Genomic DNA, 20726 nt, shown 5'->3' on the forward strand with positions numbered 1-20726 from the left:
GAGATCGCCCATTAAGCCACACATTAGTCCAGGCTTACTGCTAGAACAAGACAGACTTTAATGTTATATCACACAGCTTATATGTAATTTCCAAAACTGTTACAATGACAAATCTCCGCCCCCTCACACTGGGGCTTCCATACAGATGATTAGGCAGACACGACGGAGCCGATCAGTGACGCTCGACCCCGCATATAGAGAGATAATTACCACAATGGAGCAATCAGAATAATTAACACAAGCCACTTAAACACAGATCTCCTTCACACAACACAATAGATCAATTAACCTTTAGAAATAGTGAGGGGACATTAGCACGTCAATAACCTGTTAGCCGAGGACAGAATCACACAGGGCAAGCAGGGAGCATTAAACTGAGACATATAGGCAAATGCATCACAATGGCCCCCCTTTTTCTCCCTGCTCCGGCAAACCCAGTTGGACCTTCCCTGGTCCAGTAGGGTTGATGGGTTCAGAGCTTTCAGTCCGAGGTTAACTCCGTTTGGCGTGACTGACCTCCCTTGGCAACTGCTTCAGACTCAGGTATGCCACCGGGTCGTCGGATCACACGCCGGTCAGTCCCCAAGTCTTTGTGCGATCTGCAAAGTCACCAGAAGTCAGTGTGAAGACGGCGAATGGGTCTGTGCGCCGCCGTCTAGGTGTCCCGCTATGGGAGGGGCAGGTTATGGCTCTGAAGTGACAATCACAGGAGATTCATAAAAAGAAAAAGTTATATTTGTTGAAATGCTGTAGCACTGGTGCTCAGAGTCCGGGGGGGAATCAGGGCCCCATAGGGTCAGCCACCCTCTGCTCCCTCCGCAGCCGCCAGTTCTCCTCTTTGAGCTTCTCCAGCTCCATCTCCAGTTCATGGAGCCTGGGGGGGTCAGCCTGCTGTGACCTCAGGAGGTTGTTCTCCTCCTCCATGCGGCTTATGCACTCCTCCAGCTCTATGTACTCACGGATCAGCTCCTGCTTGCTCATGTTCTGCAGGCTCTCCACGTGGTCCTTCATCATCAGGAACTGGGTGGTGGTGTAAGGGGAAACCGGTGGGCCCTTGGCGAACATCTCGGCCCGCATCTGGGACGCCCGCTGCGACTCCCTCTCCTCCAGTCGCTTCTTCTCCTCCCAGGTCAGCTTGTTATACGGCTTCCAGGACCTCTTCTTCTTGGGGGGTAGCCGGCGGTGCCTCTTTCTGCCCAGCTCCCTCCAGGGCCCCTCCGGCTCATGGCTGTCGCCCATGACCAGCTGACAATGGTGTTCCCTGTTGTCCGTAATACCAGATTGTACCGTGAGGACTTCGTAAATGGTGTCCAATGGTTCTTCCGGACACAGCTCCTGGAGATCCCAAGCCGAGTCTACACAATGGGCTGCTGCTGGTGGGCGGTACCCAGGTTGAGACCAATTTGACCTGGTGTTGTCGTTCATGGGGCAATTCTGCTTGAAGTGACCCAGCTGTTTGCACCGGAAGCAGCGTTGTTCGTTGTCCTCCTGGCGTGGATAGCGAGGGCTAGATGTCACCGGTCTGTTAGGAGGTTGGTATCTAGCGGCTGGTGGGTGTGAGGGCACCGTTGGTCGTGGAGGTTGTACCCGTGGTGTGACCTGGTTTGTCTTGTGAGTATCCGCATATTCACCCACCCGACAGGGACAACTGGCATGCCCATTCCGCGTAAGAGTCTTTCGTGGTTTTGCGTGAGTCCCTGAACTTCTGTCGGTGGGACTCTGGGGTTACTGCATAACGAGCCAGGAGCGCTTCTTTAACCCTGGCGTAGCTATGGATATCCTGATCTGGCACGGTCCGGAAAGCATCAGAAGCTTTGCCTGACAGTTTGCCTGACAATATTGCAACCCACTCTCCTCTAGCTATTCGGTGCAGCTTACATTGTCGCTCAAAATCTGCCAGGTAGTTATCAATTTCACAGTCCTTTTCATCAAAAGCTTTAAAAGCGCTAAACGGAATCTTCCTTGCGTCTGCTGTGCTGTACTCACTGTTTGGAGAATGTGCGGCTGCTTGTTGGACTGCTGCCAGTTTTAACTGTAGCTCTGCGTCTCTTATTTGTTTATCCTTCTGTAGCTCTGCGTTTACTAACAGGTCCATCACTTTCAGCACCACATCCGGCGTTGGGTTCGGGCCGAACCATGCTAGCTTCTCTCTCATTAGCTTGTTGGCTGGCGATTCCTCCTCCTGAATCACTGGTGTCTCCATCTCTTGTACTGCTGGCGTTGCTGCAATCCCGTCCTCCTGGTCTATCTCCATTGATTCTGCTATGATGACCCGCTTGGTTTTGTTGCTAGCAATCCTTCCACGAACTTCCAGTAGTTCTTCCAGTGTCTGCTTGGAATCCGGGTGTAAAGGAGAGTAGAAGGGAAAATCCCTCTGCTGCCAACCAATTGTGACGGTATTGGTATGATATCCCCGTCAAAGATTCCCTTCTTCCATAAGAACGTCACCCAATATTCCACTAGGAGGAATATTCCTGAGATCGCCCATTAAGCCACACATTAGTCCAGGCTTACTGCTAGAACAAGACAGACTTTAATGTTATATCACACAGCTTATATGTAATTTCCAAAACTGTTACAATGACAAATCTCCGCACCCTCACACTGGGGCTTCCATACAGATGATTAGGCAGACACGACGGAGCCGATCAGTGACGCTCGACCCCGCATATAGAGAGATAATTACCACAATGGAGCAATCAGAATAATTAACACAAGCCACTTAAACACAGATCTCCTTCACACAACACAATAGATCAATTAACCTTTAGAAATAGTGAGGGGACATTAGCACGTCAATAACCTGTTAGCCGAGGACAGAATCACACAGGGCAAGCAGGGAGCATTAAACTGAGACATATAGGCAAATGCATCACAGAGAATATGCAAGCTGTCCGTAAATATAACTAGAGATTTCAGTGCTGCAAGACAGAAGTGATAAGCATTAAGTCACTGTGCTACCCCAAAGGGAGAGTTTTGTTGTCCCTAAAACACATTTGATTAAGTGAACAAATTACAAACAATTAAAAGCATCTTGGACTTTTTCAACTATTGGTTGGGGGCCTGTTCCTAAAGATATATACTTGGAGTCATTTCCGAGTACCCATCGAAGTAGGCCTATTTGTTGAGAGCTGTTTTACCAGAGCCATTGAGCTTTTTTAAATTCCTTTCTGCGATTATTTGAATAAGGCTTCATTCACACAGGCACTGAGGTCTGTAGTGCGTGAATGGGCCTTGTATTTATGTGGTTTGACCTGCCAGAAGCTGCGGAACGCAGCTCAAGCCACACACAAATCAACGAAAGGAGATGTATAGCCAAAGCATTTATGGTGCTACTTCTTCTATAGATCAGAGGAGTGCAGTTCATTCTGCACCCCTACAGCACACTGAAGCCCACTGTCGGCTGAAACCACAGAGCCAGTCCAGGGTCTGGAAAGATCCAGACCATATGGTCGGGATCTACCCAGAAGCCTGGATCTGCTTTTTAGCGATCCACCAAGAGCCAGCCGCCCCCGCCCCTCCACAGCTCAACACTAGGGTTGCCACATCATCCCATTAATCCAGGACACATATTAATTACACAGGTTCTGTGGCTGATTTAAGTGGTAATTAAACTCACTTAGTGCCTTATCTGCATTAAATCAGCCTCAGAACCTGTGTAATTAATGTGTGTCCTGTATTAAAGGGATGATGTGGCAACCCTACTCAGCACTCCTGTGAGTGCTGGAGGGCCAGAGCAGAGAGTTGCTGACTGACAGTCATTGCTCTCTGCTCAGAGCGGAGGGGGAGAACTGAGCGATCAGCAGTGTTTGATCACTTAGTTCTTACTACAGAGGCGGCAGGGGACAGATGCAACATCAGATCGAAGCTGCATCCACCTAACTGAGTATATACTGTATATATATATATATTTTTTTTTTTTTTGGAAGGCAATGCATTCTCGTAAAGGATTTTTTTTTTACTTTGACGCAAGACAATTTTATGTGTCAAATGGTGGAAAGCCCAACTAGAAAAAAATGCTCTGCTGGACCTAGTAGCCACAAACAACAGCTGACTGCAGAGGTTGAAGTAAGGAATAACTTAGGAAACAGTGATCACAGAGTAATTATGTATGCCATTAATTGTAGGTAAAGGAGACACCGGGGAAGAATAATTACACTAAATGTCAAAAGCGCCAACTTTACAAACCTGCACTCAAAACTACATGATACTAAATGGGATTTAATTATTGAAACAAAGAGGACTGAAGAGAAGTGGGAGTGTTTTAAGGACATATTAAACAATGCCATTTGTCAGTGCATTTCAAAGGGTAGCTAATATAAAAGAACAAAAGTCAAATCTGGGTGGCTAAATGCTAACATAAAAAATGCATATTAATGAGAAAAAAATGCCCTTTAAAAAATATAAGGTCAAATGGTCGCTATCGACATTCCAAAACTTCAATGACACAATTCCAAAACTTCAAAAGACAAATTGCTGAGGAAAAAAAAATCCCAGAAAGTTTTTCAAATATATTAATAGTGGTTCAGAACACATTGGCCCATAAAAGATGATCAGGAGAAGTTGGTCACAAGTGACAGGGAGAAAGCAACTGTATTAAATACATTCTTCTCCTCAATTTTTACAAAGGAAAATGAGGGGTATAATAAACAAGACTGTGATGTCAATAACATTAAATTAAATAGACCCTGTGTGAGAGATAGAAACCAGTGTTCAAAAAAGACTAGAACAACTTAACGTGAACAAACTACTAGGACCAGATGGCTTAAACCTGAGAGTCCTCAAAGAACTTAGGCATGTAATAGCCAAATCATCATTCCTAATTTTTAAGGAAAGCTAAGTGACTGGAATGGTACCAGTAGATTGGCAAAAAGCAAACGTGGTTCCAATATGAAAAAAACAGAGCCTTGATATTACCTGGGAATTACAGACCAGTCAGCCTAACATCAATAGTATGTAAACTATTGGAAGGAATGATAAGGGACCATATCCAAAATCCTGCTGATGAAAATAGTAAAACTTGCAGTAAACCAACATGAATTTTGAAAATATGTTCTTGCCAGAGCAACCTTTTTAACATTCTATGATGAGGTAAGGTGTAATTTGGATACAGGAAGGCATGTAGACTTAATGTATCTGGATTTCGCTAAGGCATTTGGGCCAATAACCCGTAAACACTTCATTTACAAATTAAAGAGGTTGTAAAGGATCATTTTTTATTTTCTAAATAGGTTCCTTTAAGCTAGTGCATTGTTGGTTCACTTACCTTTTCCTTCGATTTCCCTTCTAAATGTTTTTTTTTCTTTGTTTTCTTTTTCTGAATTTCTCACTTTCTGTTCCTCCTCAGTAAGCTGTTCAGTAAGCTGTTCTGGCTGACTAACTACCGCTCGGATGATGGTGGCAAGTTTACTGAGGAGAAACAGGAAGTGAGAAATTCTGACAAATAGGTAGATTCAGGTACAATGGTGCAAACTTGCGACGGCGTAGCTTAGCGTGTTTAGGCTACGCCGCCGTAAGTTAGCTAGGCAAGTACATGATTCTCAATGTACTTGCCTGCTAATATACGGTGGCGTAGCCTAAAGCGGGCGGGCGTAAGGGCGCCGAATTCAAATGTGTGTAAGGGGGGCGTGTTGTATGTTAATTGTGCTTGACCTTACGTTTTTCAAGTTTTTTTAAACTGCGCATGCACCGGGCGCTTACATTTCCCAGTGTGCATTGCGGCTTAGTCCGCCGCACGGGCCTATTGATTTCGACGTGGACGTAAACGACGTAAATCGCTATTCGCGGACGACTTACGCAAACAACGTAAAAATTTCGAATTTCGCGGCGGGAACGGCGGCCATACTTTAACATTGCTATTCCACCTAATAGATGGAATAACTTTAGGCCTGATAATGCCTTATGGAAACGGCGTAAATACACTGCGGCGGCCGGGCGTACGTTCGTGAATGGGCGTATCAAATTCATTTACATATTCTACGCCGACCGCAATGGAAGGGCCACCTAGCGGCCATCCAAAAAATTGCAATCTAAGATAGGACGGCGCAAGCCGTCTTATCTTAGATATGTTTAAGCGTATCTCTGTTTGAGCATACGCTTAAACATAAGTCGGCGTAGATTCTGAGTTAGGTCGGCTTATCTACTGATAAGCCGGCCTAAAGCCCTGTACACACGGTAGGACATCCAACAAAATTTCCCTTGGATTTTTGTCCTAATTGATTTGTCCTGCCACACCCATAGCATACACACAGTCAGACTTTTCTGCAAACTTTTCTAAAAGTTTCCTAACATCACGTGTTTTTTTTTGCTATTTTCTGCTCTTTACCGCCACCCTTTGGTTAACTTCTGCTAGTTTGTTGCTTTTAACATTGGTTTTGAGCATTCGTATTTGCACTTTGTCCAAAAGTTGGTTGGATTGCTGTACACACGGTCACACAAAGCACACAAAGCACCATCTGACTTTTGTTGCCGAAAAGTTGGTCCGTTCGCAGACCCAACTTTTTGTTGGATGAAACCAGAAAAAGTTGGTCTGATGGAGCGTACACACGGTCGGACAAATTTGAAAAGTTGCAGATTTTGAAGTTGGTTGGCCAAAAGTCCTACCGTGTGTACAGGGCTTAACTCTTACTGAATCTACCTAAAAGAAAACAAAGAAAAAAAAACATTTAGAAGGGAAATTGAAGGAAAAGGTAAGTGAACCAACAATACACTAGCTTAAAGGAACCTATTTAGAAAATAAAAAACAAACCTTTACAACCCCTTTAAGTATTTAAAGAGCCAGCAGGAGACTAGTGTAATAATTAAACCGTTTGCCATATTCAGCCATTAGTTTCTTAGCAGCATGCAAGGTTTGTCAGAATCCAAGGTTTGCTCGCTTTCTGCTTCTGTTACGTGCCAAAAAACAGCACATAACTTTTGAAATTTTGAAAACAATAGTGACTAATAGCAGTTATTCATTTAGATTTAATTAGAATAGGTAAAGCAGGGCCCAGCACCTGAAAGCTGCACCTACTGATTTATAGTGGAAAGTCTTGGCTCAGCTCGAGCGGCGACAAGAACAAATTGTGCCATTTCATGCCTACAAAAGCTGCTCAGGCTGATCCAACACCAGTCAATAAATCAACAAGTTTCAAAGAGTTCTTGCTACCCATTCTTCTTTTATTTATAAAGTACTGGTAGTAAGCACTGAAAATCACAATGCAACAGCTTCCAAATTCAATATATTAGTTTGAGACCGGGCTAGTTTCATCCGCGAGGCCCTTTGTTTATGGCAGCGAGGCCTGGAAGGCTTTTCATCATAAAACATATTATTTTATTTTCCATTTTTAACTCAGTTTGTTGCTTTGCGACATACTTCTGTTAAAAATAATGTAGAATGTGTACACAATGTAGATTACAGGTTGAAGTAGGAACTTTTAGAACTCTACAACCCTAATGCTGCCCATACACTATACGAAAAATAGTCCGAATCCATTTTTGAAAAACGAACATTCGGCCGTGAGAGCAAACGATAATGCCATCATGTAATGACCGATAAATCATTCAGTGGACATAAATGAATACATTTTTTGTTAGTTTTTTTACATATACCTAGTGCAGACAGTTCGCATGGCAAACACATGGGCCCGGATTCAAAGAGATCTGCGCTCTATTTGCGGAGGCGCAGGGTAACGATTTTGCCCTGCGCCCCCGTAAATATTTTGCGCTGCCCTCGATTCACGAGGGCAGCGCCGGCAAAATTGCCCGGCGTAAGCACGCGCAATGTAAATGATCCCGCCGGGGGCGGGAATCATTTAAATTAGGCGCGTTCCCGCGCCGATCGTAAAGTGCATGCGCCGTCGGGAAACTTTCCCGACGTGCATTGCGGCAAATGACGTCGCAAGGACGTCATTTGCTTCAAAGTGAACGTGAATGGCGTCCAGCGCAATTCACGTATCACTTAAGCAAATGGCGTGAAATTCAAATTTCACGACGCGGGAACGGAGGGTATACTTTAGCATTGGCTGCCCCTACTATTAGAAGGGGCAGCCTTACGCTAAAGACGCCGTACGGAAACTCCGTAACTTGCGTACGCAGGGCCCGCGCAACATTGTGAATCGGCGTAAGTATGCAATTTGCATACTATACGCTGACCACAATGGGAGCGCTCCCTAGCGGTCAACGCAAGAATGCAGCCCAACATCTGCGTGGCATAAGAGCCTTATGCCACGCAGATTTTAGGCTGCAGTCGGTGTAACAAGTTCTCTGAATCAGGAGAACTCGTTACGCCGGCGCAAGTCAGCAGTTGCGCTGCGTAACTATGGTTACGCAGGCGCAATTGCTTACTGAATCTGGGCCATTAACATTAAAATTTATCGTTCGTTCAGCAGAAAATTTCCAAACTTGTCCTTTTTTTTGCCTCAAAAACAACCCAACGATTTTCGACTTTGTGCCCAACTGGCCGAGAAAAAAATGAACTGGCCAAATGACCGAATTTCAGACGATTTTTTGTTTAGTGTATAGCCAGCATGAAACTGCAGGTAAGTGTGGCGGAGGGAACTGTGAGGCTAGTAGCAAATTTGGGGATGGGAATCAAGGCCCGGATTCACAAAGCACTTGCGCTGACATATCTCGAGATACGCCACGTAAGTGCAAATATGCGCCGTTGTATCTATGCGCCGTGCCCACAAACTGAGATACGCCTAAAAATAGGCTTCATCCGACGTAACTTGCCTACGCCGGCGTATCGTGGGCGCATATTTACGCTGGGCGCATGTGGCGCTCCCATTGATTTCCTATTCAAATATGGAAATGAGGAAAATACGTCGATTCACGAACATACTTGCGCCCGGCGCATAATATACGCGGTTTGCATAAGTCGTACGTCCGGCATAAAGTTATTCGCCATATATGAGGCGCAACCCATGCAAAGGTATGGACCAGGGAACACAAGCCGTCATATCTTTTGTCGTTTACGTAGTACGTGAATATGACTAGGCGTAGGTTATGTTCACGTCGTAGGCAGTGATCCGGCGTATCTTAGGGAGTAGTTCCGACGTGATTCTGAGCATGCGCACTGGATGCGTCCACGGGAAGGCGCATGCGCCATTCGTTATTCGTTTCTTTATGGCTCTCGGCCCATCATTTGTATGGGGTCATGCCTCATTTGCATGGCTCACACCCACTTACACTTACGACGACTTACGCCTAAGAAACCCTGCGCAGATTTGGTGGCAAGTGCTTTGTGAATTCCGTGCTTGCCTCTCTGCGCTGCGTCAGCGTAAAGAAGATACGCTATGGCGGCATAAATATGCGCCGATGTATGTGAATCCGGGCCCAATTCTTTTCATTTGCATACACGCTAATAGGTCAGTGACTCTGGTTTTTGGGTATGTTGTTTATGTGTGTGACTGATAATAAAAATGGCCAGCTAAAAATTAAAAGAGCATACCCCTCTATAGCAGTGTTTCTCAACTACAGTCCTCAAGGACCCCCAACAGGTCATGTTTTCAGGATTTCCCTAATTGGATGCGAGTTCCCTGCATCCAACTGGCAATAGCAGGAGATTTAACTGGCTCTCTATGGAGCCGGTTCACATATCTCTGCAGCGGGTTTGGTGCGATTTGCACAAAAACACTGTGCATCTTTTGGTCTGTTTCGGGTCTGAATTCAGCCAAAATTTGGGCTGAAATCAAACCTGAAAGGTGAACCAGGACTCCTGCTGTGAGCCGCATGTGGCTCATATATTAAGCCCATCTCTGGAGAAAAATTGCAGAAGTGGGGCTGCACCTACATTGCAGAGTATAAGCACTTTTTCTTACAAGACCTTCAACCCCCCCCCCCCCCCCGATGAATGAGGCTCCTGCATTGGTCTTATTGATGTCAGATGCGTCTGACCTCTGGAGTGCAGGGGAGAAGAGGCCGCTGGGTCCCATCTAGCGACGTGGAGTTTACCTTTGCTGTGCAGCCCTGCTGCAAGGGAGAAATTTGAGTTCAGCTTTAAATGATATATTGTTATAACTTTTTGGTAGCAAACCCTTCTTCCCCTACGATGGTAAGACTCTAATGTTTTTTTTGTTTGTTTTTTTGTAGTCCAAGGGGATACACCACCGGTCCTGCATTGTACTTAAAGCTGGCAAGGGGGATGAAACCACTTGTTGTGCATGCTTCTTGCCAGCACATGAACTGTGTAGCCCCATCTGCACCTTCTTCCACTCACACTCTGGAAATGCTGTACAGGGACTGCAAGAGGTCAAATTTCCATAATTACACTGCCTGCATTTGAAAAATACATTTACTTATAGATTAATGACTACAGAGCCTCATTAACAGGGCTCAAGTCCTGCGGGAACGCGTGGGAACGGAGTTCCTGCACTTTTTTCACAGCAGGAACTCAGTTTCCTTTGCAGGACTAGAGCAGCCGAGCCGCCCGAGCCAATCCTTCACTAAGCGTTGATGCCCAGCTCGAGTCACTGTCAGGGGCAGGCGAACCTTAGTAACCTTAGTAATCCTTTATGTTACTGGCCGCTTCCTGTATATGGATTCATCAGGTAGTGTGCGGGTAGTCTGTCACTTCCTCGATGCCGTAATGTCTCCTGGGAGCTTTTGTCATTGTTCCCAGGAGACATTGCGGAGGTCTGCCACGAGTTATCGCGGGATTTAGAAAGAACTTAGAAAGAACTTTATAAAAAACATGCGGTTTAGTAATTATGCATATGAGCGTATCATTTTTTTTTTTTTGGTGGGTGGGGGTTCCCACACTTTTTTCCCCAGGACTTGACCCCTGCTCATTAATCTGTGTCTTTCAAATCTGACTAGGGTTCCGCATTAAGCTTTTAGTACAGATCACTTGATGTGTTCAAACTCATTGACATTTACACACATCCTAGTTTCTTTTGAGAAGAATAAAACATTTTTCTTCTAGCAGTCAGTCATACATAGCATGAAAGCTACAGTTATGGTTCACTGCTAAAAGATAAAAAAAAAATACTGCATGGTAAAAAAAAAAAACATTCATTACACAGACTATATAGCCCTTCAATGACCACATTAGGGCACCCCTCCCACATAATTAACCTTCCTTCTATTCAACCTCTCAACATCCTAGTGAAGCTGCCTCCACCTTGCTTCAAACAATAGAGTCAGCTATAGATGGTTCGAATCTCGACCGGTCCCTACTGAACCAGCCAAGATTTGATAGTCTGCAATCAATCAACTTGGGTACGCCCAGTCTGTCAGATTTGACATGCTATTACAGACACTAGCAGTAACCACCGCCAGGAGAACACAATGGCGCAGTGAGAGGGATTCCCCCATTAACACTGACTGTGTTGATGGGTGAATTGAGCAATTTTCTTTCCTGCCACCCATTAAACGCTCTGTCTATGGCCGACTACCTGCCAATGGGCTCAATTCCAATTACATGCGAGAAGCCCAGCGGGCGTTCATGGTGGTTAGCTGCTGGAGGCAACCGCATTGAATGCAATGGGAAACTGCTGGGTCCTGCAGCTAATTGCAGATGCTCGTAGTGATCGTCCATGCATGCAGACAGTCTGCTGTACACAGAAGGCTTTTTATCTTAAAGCAGTGTTCTGCCAAAAAAAAAAAAATTAAAAATGAATAATAGGACACTTAAAGCGGGGTTCCAACCACAATTAGCATTTTTTAAATGTATGTCCTTTCATCCTGCATTTTTATAATATAAATCCGGTCACTTACTATTTTACAAACCGCCGCCGCTCCACATAGTTATTCAAAAAAGATAGTTTATAAAACTATGTCCACACAGTTGTCATTTTGCTTGTGGGCATTGTGACGCCCACAAGCACTTACTTCCTGGAAGTCTTGGATGGGGAGTGATAATTTGTTTAGCGCACTGCATCCTGGGAAATGATAACACACATTTCCCAGGAGCATTAGAGGGAGATGATGTCAGGATCCTAGGTGATTCCAAAGGCAGATTTTGTGGGACCGCGTAGCAACAGGCATTTCCAGATGAGTAAAACATTTTTTTTTCTTTTTTTCTTTTTTAGGTCTAATGAGCACAATAATGAAAAGAAAATTTGGGGATGGAAACTCCACTTTAACTATCCTGGAGTCCATCGATGTCGGCACCCGCAGCTGATGTTTCCATCAGCTGTCGGGTGCTGCCGCCGCCATAGCGGGTAAGGGAACCCGGCAGTGTAGCCTTTCAGCTTCACATTGGGAACCCTACTGCGCATGCGCGAGGTCCGCTCCTCTCTCCTACTGGCCTGGCGGCCAGGGGAAGGGGAGGGAGCCCCGCGGTGACGTCAGGGGCCGCAGCCTGGACTTCCGGAAGTGGGAAAAGACAAGGTCAAAGACAGGTATCCTGTCGTCCCCCGTCCCCCCCGAAAGGTGACAATTGTGGCACCGAGGGGGGGGGGGGGGGAATCAGATAAGCGGAAGTTCAACTTTTGGGTGGAACTCCGCTTTAAAGCATAGAATCCTTTAAGAAAGAAAAGCAAGTAAAAATGCTTGTACAAACACTCAAGAAAGCCTGTAAAAATGACCAAAGATACTCAGCTTAAGTGTCTTACTGAGGTATTACTAAAGGTTTGTGTTTACACAAGGGACCAAGATGTGTACTGATCTCATATCTCTTTATAAACAAGTTTGGCTACTTTTTATTGCATGCAATGTTCAAACATTTGCTAAACTGGCGAGGGTGAATGTGTGACCGCTGCCAAGAGCAGCTTAAAAGCGGGATTCGACCCGCAATTTTTTTTAAAAGTCAGCAGCTACTAACAGTGTAGCTGCTGACTTTTAATAAGGACACTTACCTGTCCTAGGCACCTGCGATGTCGGTCCCCCGACAGAGATCGCTGGCGTTCGCTCGGTCCTGGCGCCTCCATACTAAGGGAAACAGGTAGTGAAGTCTTACAGCTTCACTGCCCGTTTCCTTCTGCGCATACGCGACTCGCACATCGCTTTGTGAATGGGCGGCTGCCTCCCGAGATATACACAGTTCCCAGAAGGCAGCGCAGCTCATTCACAAGAAGACACGGCGACGTAGGACAAGCCAGAAGATCCACCGTGGTGGAAGAAGAGGCAGAAGAGCTACTTCCACATAGCAACCGCCCTTTCAGGAGAGTGTACATTTTTTCTTCTCAATTTTTTTTTAATTTATTTTAAGATTTTTAGGGGGGGGAAAAAACGGGTGGAACTCCACTTTAAGCTGGCCATACATGGATCAAAATTCAGCCAGTTCAGCATGGACAAGCCAAATTTTGATCCATTTATCGCCAGGCTGATCCATCGATCGACTTGGGTACACCCAGTCTGTCGGATTTTTCTACATACGAATACTGCCAGCAGGTATATAGCCGCTAACAGTAACCATTGTATTCTGCCAGCATGGAATGCTCCATGCGCCCCCTTCTGGCAGAATACAATAGCACAGCAGGAGGCAATCGCCCATCAACACTGACTGCGTGGATGGAGAAATCAAGCAATTTTCTTTCCTTCCATCAGTGGTGGAAAGAAAGAAATTTGTATAATCTATGGCCTGCTTTACAGAGATGGCTGGAAAGTAGTTACACAAGGGTTGCAAGGATTTAGGCAAATAATACAGCTTCTTTTGCAACACCCTAGACTTAACCATCGTGTAACCCTTGCAGTGGGTTGGGGAGGGGGGGGCAGGACTACAAGAGTACATTTTGCTGTATCTGGAGTTGGGCTTTAAGCAAAATGTTGGTTACCAAAATGGATGTTAAAAGATTTCGAGCAGAGACTTCATTCATCACTTTGATTAAAAACTCATTATAGTGCACTTCTGCCTATCATGTCCTGCAGTCATGTCTGTTATTTACACCTGGTAGTAAATTTATTGCGGCTTATCTTAGGATGATTCAGCATGGATTCTGGGTGTTATTTTTCTTCTGAAAATTACGGTTGATAAACACTACCCAATAAATACAACAACTAAACACATTAAATACAAATTAAACTTTCAGTTTAAATTAAAGGGTCACTAAAGGATTTTTTTTTTTTTTTTTAGCTAAATAGCTTCCTTTACCTTACTGCAGTCCTGGTTTCATGTCCTCATTGTTCGTTTTTGCTCTGATGTTGCTGTAAATCCTCTCTGTTTTGGACACTTCCTGGTTGTCTGTTTCCTGATAACCACAGTACTGGGAGATTTCTCACGGTGGTCACTAATCAAGGAGGTGTGATTACTGTGTGTAAAACGAAACTGGATTGGTGCTGAGGAGTTTTAGACAAAGTATCACTGCTCTCTATTGGCTCACTGCCCTCTAGTGGCTCTCTGTACATCAGAGAACCAGAAAACAAAAGCAAAAACAAAACTACACTGCAGGCACATTATATGATTGTTTTTTTTATCTATTTTTAATCATTTTTAAAAGGAATCAGTTAACTATTATGTCTCTATACCATGTAAACAGTAATTTCAGCTAAAAAAAATGTTTTCCTTTAGTGACCCTTTAACTAAATACATTCCAGGTGCATCAAAACAAAAGTTGTGCAAAATCTTTACGGTTTTCTTAAATAAATCAGCCACAGCCTAAGTAGAAAAGCCACTGCCAGCTTGTTGCAGAGATGGACCTTTGCTCTCTTTGTGGAAACATTGTTCGCTCTGCAGAGGTCTGACATGCCCCTGCTGAGTCAGGAACAGAGCTCTCCAATCAACAGATATATGAGCCTTCCCACAAAGAGCAAGGATCCTTCTCTGCAGCTGCAGGATGCAGGCTTTTCTACTCAGGATGTGTCTGCTTTAGAAAGGAAACAAACTTTACCAGGTCACTAAAGTCTAGAATACTTACCTCTGCTCCAATCGTCTGACGTCCAAGAGCTTTTTTCAGGTGCCAGGCTTCAGCCATCTTGATTGGCCGGCACGGCGTGACCTAACATACAAACATACGGGAATATAAACTGAGCTGCACAGGCACAGCTCAGTGTACATTTGTAAGAAGACTGTGAGCAGTCAAGTAAGTTTAATTGATTGCTAGAGAGACATGGCATATTTATTCTGCAATAACGAGCCTCAGACTGCCTGTTTGCACATTTTTATCTAGAATTTAGTTCCACTTTAAAGGGGTTGTAAAGGTACATTTTTTATCCCTAAATAGCTTCCTTTACCTCAGTGCAGTCCTCCTTCACTTACCTCATCCTTCCATTTTGCTTTTAAATGTCCTTATTTCTTCTGAGAAATCCTCACTTCCTGTTCTTCTGTCTGTAACTCCACACAGTAATGTGAGGCTTTCTCCCTGGTGTGGAGTGTCGTGGACTGGTGTGGACTACAGGAGAGTCAGGACGCCCACTAACACACAGCTGCTTTCTCTATCTGCAATGTAGAGAGCGTCCTGACTCTCCTGTAGTCCAAGGGAGGGGGTGAACATGACACTCCACGCAGAACCAGAACCAGAACCATGATTGGTTATAAGAGCATCATTGTTTCTTTTTTATTATGGGGTTGTGGAGATATTTACATTGAAGGGTGTACCACACATATAGCCATATATGTGAAGATTTTTTTTTTTTAACCACTCGCTGCCTGGGCCAATTCTGACATTTCTCACATACTTATTAAAGTGGAGTTCCACCCATTTTCTAAACTTTCTCTGTATTCGACCTCCTTAGTTAATCCTTTTCACATTGGCGGTTCTCTTGAAAGGAAAGAACGTGGTGACGTCATCACGTATGACGAGCATGCGCTCGTCACATTCGATGCCGTCGCTTCACCCTACCTATGCCGTGGAAGCTACCGCGCATGTGTTAAAGTCATTTCGAGCATGCGCGGGTTTCCACGGCGACAGGTAAGTATACACACTCTCGGGTTTCTCGTCTGGAAACAGGCAAACGAGAATCTGGGCGAGAAAAAAAAGGACAGGTTCTTTTTGCCTCGTACACAACGAACGGGAATCTCGGCAAGAAGCAGTTTTCTTGCTGTTTTTTGCAGAGAAACCCGGTCGTCTGTACGAGGCCTTAGGCTCCATGCACACTGGAGCTGATAAACTGCAGTTTATTGGAGTTTGGGCATTTTTTTTAAAAGCCCATAAACTGAACTCTATGTTGGTCTATGTGTCCATGCACAAATGGAAGTTTTTCAGCTTTAATAAGCAGTGGAATTTATGGGCTTTTCTGAACGCATAAAAATCATGTTCAAAGTGCCGTTTTTTTACCAAAAGAAATGCCAAACGTGGCTCACCAGCAAAAAAAAAAAACGCTAACGCTAAAAAACGCCAAAAAAACACTAATAAATGCTATTGCAAAAAGGTTAAAAAACGTTGAAAAACTCCTACAAAGCTACTGGCGTTTTTATAACATTATTTTAGCGTCCAGTGTGCATGGAGTCTAAGGCCCCGTACACACGAGAGGATCGATCCGCTGGAATTGATCCGCGGACCGGTTTCAGCGGATAGATCCCCTGGTGTGTACGATCCAGCGGATCTTTTTCCGCAGATTTTTGTCCCCGGGGATGCATTTCCAGCGGATCAAAATTTCTTGACATGCTAAGAAATCGATCCGCTGGAATCCAGTCCAACGGATTGATCCGCTGGTCTGTACAGACTCACCGGATCAATCCGTCCGAATCCATCCCCCGCATGCGTCGTAATGATTCGACGCATGCGTGGAAGTCCTTATATCACAGCGTCGCGCACGTCGCCGCTGCATCATCGCGGCGACGGCGCGACACGTCACCGCGGACGGAATTCCGCGGGGATTTTGATCCCATGGTTAGTACAACCATGAGATCAAAATCCGCCAGAGGATTTATCCGTGGAAACGGTCCCCCGGACCGTTTCCGCGGATCGATCCTCTCGTGTGTACTAGGCCTAAGAAGTCAGTGGCTGTTGCTTGTCAGTCTCTACCCAAAATGTGCATGCGAGTGTAATAAACATGCGGCTTAAGGTTTAAAAAATAAATATATATTATAAAGTTGAGTACAAAATAGAAGGGATGCCAGTAACAAAGTTCACAGCAAAAAGCCATAAATGTTTGCGGGCCAATAAAACTTTACTACATGGTGATGATAAACCAGAATGTAGTTAAATATGTTCAGTAATTAATAATGTGTAGGTCAACTCACTCATGATCAAGAACTGATCCAGGCTTTATTCTTTTTATAAACTTGATAATAAAAAAAATAAACCCTAAAGCCAACGTTCAGAATGATTGGAATACAGAGGAACATATATTCTTATGAAGATACTGTAAAATGATTGGAATACAGAGCAATATATATTCTTATGAAGAGACTGTAGAATGTTTGGTATATAGAGGCACGTATATATTCTTATGAAGAGACTGTAGAATGTTTGGAATACAGAGGAACATATATATTCTTAAGAAGAAACTGTAGAATGATTGGAATACAGAGGGACGTATATTCTTATGAAGACACTGTAGAATGTTTGGTATATAAAGAGACGTATATTCTTATGAAGATACTGTAGATATATAAGCAGTCCCTTACCGTGACAAGTAGGGTATTTCCTGGAGCTCTCAGGTGAATGGAGAAGGTCCAGACCACATGCACAATCCACAATTGGTGCTGTCACTGTCAGTTGAGCCGTGCTGTAAGTCTATGAAGGAAGTGCAGACCTTGGTAAAGGGAGGAGATTTAATCAGCTAAACTGGAAATGCATGAAGTGTGTAGCTATTCTTTTAGACAGTTTATGCCTTGCAACACACCTTACTTTGTTCAACCTGCTACGCAGCTTCCACTCCCACTGAGACACCTGTCCCAACAAACAGAGTCACAATCACCTGTATAAAAAATAATCAGCTGCTGAGCCGGTTGTGACATATAGATAGGAGGAGACAGATAATGATCGATATCTTTAAACCTAAAGGGATTGATTTTTATACATTTAAAGCAAAGGTAAATCACATAATTTCCTACTAAAGTGCCTAGCTCCATAGACATTGCTGCCTGATATTGTCCACTACATTCCAACTGATATCCAACACACAATGGGCCTCATTTACAAAAAGTATCTTAAAAAGTTTTTTTTTTTTTTATGTCACAATGTAGAGAATAAGATTTCCTATCATCTGTGCCCAGTCTTGCCACACAGAGTTAATCCAGCTCTGAACAACGGGTTGCAGGAAAGAAAATTGATTCCCCAGTCAGTGTTAATGGGGGAATCTCTTCCGTGGAGCTATTGGCCCGGATTCAGAGAGCAATTGCGCCTGCGTAACCATCGTTACGCAGCCCTGCGTACGCAGTTTACGCCGTTTGCGTATGGCGGTTTTCGCGTAAGGCTGCCCCTGCTATTAGCAGGGGCAGCCAATGTTACGTATACCCGTCGTTCCCGCGTCGCGAAATTTTAAATTTACGTATTTTGCGTAAGTGAATCGTGAATGGCGCTGGACGCCATTCACGTTCACTTTGAAGCAAATTACGTCCTTGCGACGTCATTTGCCGCAATGCACGTCGGGAAAGTTTCCCGACGGAGCATGCGCACTACGCTCGGCGCGGGAACGCGCCTAATTTAAATGATTCCCGCCCCCTACGGGATCATTTAAATTGTGCGCTCTTACGCCGGGCAATTTTAAGGAGCGCACACGCAATTTACCGAGCTACTGCTCCGTGAATCGCGGGTAGCGCAGAAAAACGTTGCCCTGCGCCTCCGTAAAAAAAGCGCAAATGTACCTGAATCTAGCCCATTGTGTTCTCCCGGCGGGGGTTGGGGAGCACAGTGATTATTGAAAGCAGCTGTTGTCGCTGGCGATAATTACATGCTAGAAATCTGACATGCTGGTTGTACCTGAGTCAAACAATGGATCAGCTTGGGTGCATTCAGCCTGCCCATAGATGGATCGAATCTCAGGTGGTCCCTCCTGAACCGTCCAAGATTCAAATCATCTATGGCCAGCCTAAAGTGATTGTAAATGATCACCTTGCAAAGCAACTCATTCAGTTTAAAATATAAATGAAAGGCAAAACATTTGTGTCAAGATGAAAATACATTCTAAATACTTTTTCTTCCCTTATAAGTGATCACATTCCTTCTGTTCTCAGCTACATAAGAGCTGGAGGGACAAGAAGCAGCAGCACACTGAGCTTCCCAGTGAAAGGCTGTGCAGTGGGGGGGGGGGCAGTACAAGTCCATAGTTGCCAACAGTCCCGAATTTCCCCGGACATTCCCGGTATTTAGACCTCTGTATCGGTCTTACTGTGTCCCGGGAAATTTCAGAGGAAATTGGCATTTTCCAGATTTAGAGCTGCCACTAGAGGTTCAGAGCCGGCACTGGTGACTTTGTCTCCACTGCCATTTTACAGAAGACCAGCTCTCGTGAAAAAGAAACAAGAGGCGGAGCCCGGGTATGAAAATGAAAGTGGCTGCCAATACAAATGGAGCTGCTCCATTTGTATTGGCAGCCGCTTTCATTGCCACCCAGGCTCCGCCTTTTGTTTCTTCCCTTCGGCCTCCACGAGAGCTGGTCTTCTGCAAATGGTATGGAGACTGTATCACCAATACAGAGCAGCATAGACTAGCTTCATCTGTGGTAACAAAGTGACAAGCTGCATCTGTGGTGACAAGTGCGCTGCATCTGTGGTGACAAGTGCGCTGCATCTGTGGTGACAAGTGACACAGAGTCCATCTGTTGGCAAGTGAGCCAAGCTGCATCTGGTGGCATGTATGGCCTGTCTAAGTGAACAAACAGCATCATGAAGGCCAAGGAACACACCAGACAGGTCAGGAATAAAGTTGTGGAGACGTTTAAAGCAGGGTTACATTATAAAAAATATCCCAAGCTTTGAACATCTCACAGAATACTGTTCAATCCATCATCCAAAAAAATGGAAAGAGTATGGCACAACTCCAAACCTACCAAGACATGGCTGTCCACCTAAACTGACAGGCCGGGGAAAGAGAGAATTAATCAGAGAAGCCGCCAAGAGGCCCATGGCAACTCATGGAGGAGCTGCAGAGATCTACAGCTCAGGTGGGAGAATCTGTCTACAGGACAACTATGAGGCCCCGTACACACGGCCGAGGAACTCGACGTGCCAAGCACGTCGAGTTCCTCGTCGAGTTCTGGGATGAAGCCGCCGAGGAGCTCGGCGGGCCGCCTTCTCCCATAGAACAACGAGAAAATAGAGAACATGTTCTCTATTTTCTCGTCGAGCTCCTCGGCGGCTCCATCGAGCCAAAACTGTACAGACGACAGAGTTTCTCGGCAGAATCCGGGTTTTGACCGAGTTTCTCGGTGAATTCTGCCGAGAAACTCTGTCGTGTGTACGGGGCCTTAGTTGTGCACTCCACAAATCTGGCCTTTAAAGGAGTTGTAAAGGAAACATTTTTTTGGGCTAAAATTAATGTCTGCAAGGTAGACAGACAGAATAGTGTAATGATTCTGTTAAAAAACAAGTAAATACCTATTAAATTCCTTCATCTATATCACCTCCGGCGTTCTAGTTTCTGTTCTCTCATTCACTTCCTGGTTTGCGGCGCTCGTTCATGTAAGAACTACATTTCCCAGTATGCATTGCGGCACTCCCAGTAATTCACACCTCCTTGAAGTCTCTAACACGTAGAGAGCGTCCTGCTGCACAGATGTAGTTCCCAGGAGGGGGTGAGCACGTTACTGACCACCGCAGTAAAGCCTCCTATCACGGTGGTGAGTTACAATCAGACAAGCAGAAAGTGATCAGAACAGAGAAGAAATAGAGAAACTTCTGAGCAAAAACTAACAATGAGGAAGTGAAAAGAGGAATGTCTGCAGGTGAAGGATGCTTATTATGTACAAAAATGTTTTCC

At 44.8% G+C, this 20726-nt stretch overlaps 1 protein-coding gene across 3 annotated transcripts in view; it reads right to left on the bottom strand.

The window, feature by feature from the left end:
• The window catches only part of FAM3D (FAM3 metabolism regulating signaling molecule D), a 75913-nt gene extending 58246 nt beyond the window's left edge, over positions 1-17667 (bottom strand). Inside the window, exons 1-2 of one of the 3 annotated variants that reach the window (XM_040359109.1) lie at positions 17650-17667; positions 17432-17559 (exon numbers count right to left, since the gene is read on the bottom strand). The gene's annotated coding sequence lies outside the window, so the exon portion shown is untranslated. Of the gene's footprint in view, positions 1-5266; positions 5286-14014; positions 14057-17431; positions 17560-17649 lie in introns of those variants that run through there. The other 2 variants (XM_040359110.1, XM_040359111.1) reach the window with 2 other exon arrangements.
• Positions 17668-20726: the final 3059 nt, after the last annotated feature.

This window comes from Rana temporaria, chromosome 7 (genome assembly GCF_905171775.1).
Source record: "Rana temporaria chromosome 7, aRanTem1.1, whole genome shotgun sequence".
In the NCBI taxonomy this organism is placed as follows: Eukaryota; Metazoa; Chordata; class Amphibia; order Anura; family Ranidae; genus Rana; species Rana temporaria.